Source organism: Poeciliopsis prolifica, unplaced genomic scaffold (assembly GCF_027474105.1).
Source record: "Poeciliopsis prolifica strain line A6 unplaced genomic scaffold, Auburn_PproV2 SCAFFOLD107, whole genome shotgun sequence".
Classification (NCBI taxonomy): Eukaryota; Metazoa; Chordata; class Actinopteri; order Cyprinodontiformes; family Poeciliidae; genus Poeciliopsis; species Poeciliopsis prolifica.
The window spans coordinates 590,001-594,833 of record NW_026562482.1 but is presented as its reverse complement, the minus strand read 5'-3'; the positions used below and the strand labels follow the sequence as shown (position 1 = coordinate 594,833).

General features: G+C 53.5%; 1 pseudogene; it reads left to right on the top strand.

Annotated features, from left to right (window-relative positions):
* Positions 1–601: 601 nt before the first annotated feature.
* Positions 602–4,833, top strand: part of LOC129354251 (spectrin alpha chain, non-erythrocytic 1-like) — a 23,178-nt pseudogene continuing 18,946 nt past the window's right edge.

The window sequence follows — 4,833 nt, the reverse complement described above, 5'->3', positions numbered from 1 at the left end:
CTGCTTGCTGATAAAGCTCCTCAGACGTGGAAGCAGCTCATGTTTCCTCTGAATGGGGACAGAGAGATCCGCCTCTCTTCCTTCTGGAGCCTCAGAGTTCTGCTGGCCCAGCGGTCGGTTCTGAGGAACGGCCCGGTTGGGTCCGGCCCGGTCGGGTCCGGCCCGGCAGGCTGAGCCCACAGAGACGCTGACCGCTCACTTCTCTTTGTGTGGGAACTCGGCGCCGGGGGATTTCCGCCCTCCCCTCCAGGCATTCAGAGCATGTCGGCTGCTAGTTGCTAAGCACAGGGGGGGGGGGCGAGGGGGGGAGCCGAGGTTCTGTAGGACGGGTCCGACTTCTGCTGCTGACCAGAACTAAACTCCACTGATCCAGATCTATAGGTACCAGCAGGTTCTGTTCTGGTTCTGGAGAACTTTAAACTCTAAATCAGCTCCTTCACACTGTTTTCTGTTGCTTTGTTCCCATTGGTTCAGCTCCCGACCAATCAGCTGCGTTCACATGGCAGCATCCAGTGTTTTCATTGGACCTCTCAGTAGTGGACCAGAACCGGTCCTGTACTGCAGCTGGTTCTGGAGCAGACCGGGTTCTCATCCTCTGTTCTGTTTGTTGCAGAAAATGGACACGGTCGGAGTCAAAGTGAAACGGCCGAACATCCAGGAGCGCCGGCAGCAGGTTCTGGACCGGTACCGGCGCTTCAAGGAGCTGTCCATGGTGGTCCGGCGCCAGAAGCTGGAGGATTCGTACCGATTCCAGTTCTTCCGCCGGGACGCCGACGAGTTGGAGAAATGGATCCAGGAGAAGCTGCAGATCGCCTCCGACGAGAACTACAAGGACCCGTCCAACCTGCAGGTCCGGTTCCGACGGAAGCGGGTCTGGCCCGATGCTGCGGGTCTGGCCCGGTGCTGCGGGTCTGGCCGGTGCTGCGGGTCTGGCCCGGTGCTGCGGGCCCGGCTCTGCGGGTCTGGCCCGGTGCTGCTGCAGCTGATGTGTTTGTCCTCACAGGGGAAGCTGCAGAAACACCAGGCGTTTGAGGCCGAGGTCCAGGCCAACGCGGCGGCCATCATCGAACTGGACAAAACGGGGAACCTGATGATCACCGAGGGACACTTTGCCTCCGAGACCATCCGGGTACGTCCACAGACTCCCAGAACCGTCCGATCTGGGCCAGCCGGATCCGGGCGGGACGGGCGGCTTCGCATGATCCCGGTCTGATTGTTTTCCCTGTCGGGTTCAGTCCTACACTCCGTACCGGACGCAGCAGAGGCCCATAGTCACCAGCGTCAACATGGCTGAGTATATCCAAGTGTGTGTCTGGACTGGAGTGGCTCCTCTGTGTGCTTCCAGAGTTCTGACCCGGTTCCCCACCGGGCCCTTTCCACTCTGTAGTGTGACCAGCTCTCTGGTCCACACCGGAGGATCAAACACAAAAACAAATCAGTTCATTTCTGACGGCAAGGAGCTCAGAACCCGCAGAAACGTGACCCGGTTAGACGGAGCCGCCTGAAGCGGGCCGACTCGTCGGACGTAGATCTAGAGAACTCAGAGAGGCTTTCTGTTTCCAGAGCCGCCTGGAGGAGCTGCACCGCCTCTGGGACCTGCTGCTGCAGAAGACCAAGGAGAAGGGCATGCGGCTGCTGCAGGCCCAGAAACTGGTGCAGTACCTGCGGGAGTGTGAAGACGCTCTGGACTGGATCAGCGACAAGGTCAGAACCGCTTCTGGTCCAACCTTCTAATAAGTTAAAACATTTATTAGAAACACAATTGTTTTTCTAACTTTTTTATAATCTTTTGACAAATTTTTTAAGAAATTAAATATTTAATAATCCTCTTGTCAAAAAATAAAACAATTGTCTCAGGGGGGAAATGTTTTGAAAAACAAATAAATGTTTTAGTAAATGTATTAATGTCAGAGCCAGATGGTTTTTAGATTATGACAATAAACCATATTCTAAAGTTAGTCTTGCATTATACAACTTCATTCTATCCTTTAAAACCCTAAATCTGTTTGAGAAAATACTTTTTTAAATCATGTTTTGTTTTCATAAAAGTTTTACGTTGAGTGAGTTTTAAACTCAGGGTAAAAGTTTTAAAGATTCTTTTAGTTCATATAGCAAAGATCTGCAGCAGGAAGACAGGCTGAGTGTAGACACATCCTGCAGCTGCTGCAGCTACTGAAGCTGCTGAAGCTGTTGCAGCTGAAGCAGCTGAAGCTGAAGCTGTTGCAGCTGAAGCTGATGAAGCTGTTGCAGCTGAAGCTGATGCAGCTGAAGCTGATGAAGCTGAAGCTGTTGCAGCTGAGCTGATGAAGCTGATGCAGCTGAAGCTGATGAAGCTGAAGCTGTGCAGCTGAAGCAGCTGAAGCTGATGAAGCTGATGCAGCTGATGCAGCTGAAGATGATGAAGCTGATGCAGCTGAAGCTGATGAAGCTGATGCAGCTGAAGCTGTTGCAGCTGATGCAGCTGAAGCTGATGAAGCTGATGCAGCTGAAGCTGATGAAGCTGATGCAGCTGAAGCTGCTGAAGCTGAAGAAGCTGATGCAGCTGAAGCTGCTGAAGCTGATGAAGCTGATGCAGCTGAAGCTGAAGCAGCTGAAGCTGATGAAGCGATGATGCAGCTGAAGCTGCTGAAGCTGCTGAAGCTGAACTGATGCAGCTGAGCTGAAGCTGATGCAGCTGAAGCTGATGCAGCTGATGCAGCTGAAGCTGATGAAGCTGATGCAGCTGAAGCTGATGAAGCTGATGCAGCTGAAGCTGCTGAAGCTGAAGAAGCTGATGCAGCTGAAGCTGCTGAAGCTGATGAAGCTGATGCAGCTGAAAGCTGAAGCAGCTGAAGCGATGAAGCTGATGCAGCTGAAGCTGCTGAAGCTGAACCTGATGCAGCTGAAGCTGAAGCAGCTGAAGCTGATGAAGCTGATGCAGCTGAAGCGATGAAGCTGATGCAGCTGAAGCTGATGAAGCTGATGCAGCTGAAGCTGAAGAAGCTGATGCAGCTGAAGCTGCTGAAGCTGATGAAGCTGATCAGCTGAAGCTGAAGCAGCTGAAGCTGATGAAGCTGATGCAGCTGAAGCTGCTGAAGCTGAACCTGATGCAGCTGAAGCTGAAGCAGCTGAAGCTGATGAAGCTGATGCAGCTGAAGCTGCTGAAGCTGAACCTGATGCAGCTGAAGCTGCTGAAGCTGAAGCTGATGCAGCTGAAGCTGAGCTGATGCAGCTGAAGCTGATGCAGCTGCTGAAGCTGCTGAAGCTGAAGCTGATGCAGCGGTGCTCACTGTGCAGGAGGCCATCGTGACCTCTGAGGAGCTGGGTCAGGACCTGGAGCATGTGGAGCTCCTGCAGAAGAAGTTTGAGGAGTTCCAGACGGACCTGGCGGCTCACGAGGAGCGCGTGAACGAAGTGAACCAGCTGGCCGGGAAGCTGATCCAGGAGGCGCACCCGGAGAACGAGTTGATCGTCAGGAAGCAGGAGGAGGTGAACGCGGCCTGGCAGCGCCTGAAGGGCCTGGCCCTGCAGAGGCAGACCCGGCTGTTCGGCTCTGCCGAGGTGCAACGCTTCAACAGGTGAACGCCAGAAACCTCAGGATGAACGTCTTCTCAGGTTGGACCGTTCTCTGAGCTGTGATGCTGCTTCTGTCTGCAGGGATGTGGACGAGACCATCAGCTGGATCAAGGAGAAGGAGCAGCTGATGGCGTCCGATGACTTTGGGCGGGACTTGGCCAGCGTTCAGGCTCTGCTGAGGAAACAGGAGGGTCTGGAGCGAGACCTGGCAGCTCTGAAGGACAAGGTGGGACTCCTGCTGCCCCACATTCCCACTCAGCATTCCTAAGCCCTGCTAACACCCTTCCTGCTGTCAACCAGGTGAACACCCTGGGAGGGGATGCCGAGCGCCTGCAGCAGACCCATCCTCAGAACGCTTCCCAGATCCACCTGAAGAAAGATGAACTCATCACCAACTGGGAGCAGATCCAGACGCTGGCAGCTGAACGCCACGCCCGTCTCAACGACTCCTACCAGTACGCACTGCCAACCAACCAACCAACCAACCAGACACACAACCAACCAACCAGACACAACCAACCAACCAACCAACCAACCAAACACACAACCAACCAACCAACCAACCAACCAGACACACAACCAACCAACCAGACACACAACCAACCAACCAACCAACCAACCAGACACACAACCAACCAACCAACCAACCAGACACACAACCAACCAACCAACCAGACACACAACCAACCAACCAACCAGACACACAACCAACCACCAACCAACCAGACACACAACCAACCAACCAACCAACCAACCAGACACACAACCAACCAACCAACCACACACAACCAACCAACCAACCAACCAACCACACCATACCAACCAACCAACCAACCAACCAACCAACCAACCACCAACCAACCAACCAACCAGACACACAACCAACCAACCAACCCAGACACACCAACCAACCAACCAACCAACAACCAACCAACCAGACACACAACCAACCAACCAACCAACCAGACACACAACCAACCAACCAGACACACAACCAACCAACCAACCAACCAACACACAACCAACCAGACACACAACCAAACCAACCAACACACACAACCAACCAACCAACCAACCAGACACACAACCAACCAACAACCAACCAACCAACCAGACACACAACCAACCAACCAACCAACCAGACACACAACCAACCAACCAACCAGACACCAACCAACCAACCAACCAGACACACAACCAACCAACCAACCAGACACACAACCAACCAACCAACCAACACACAACCAACCAACCAACACACACCAACCAACCAACCAA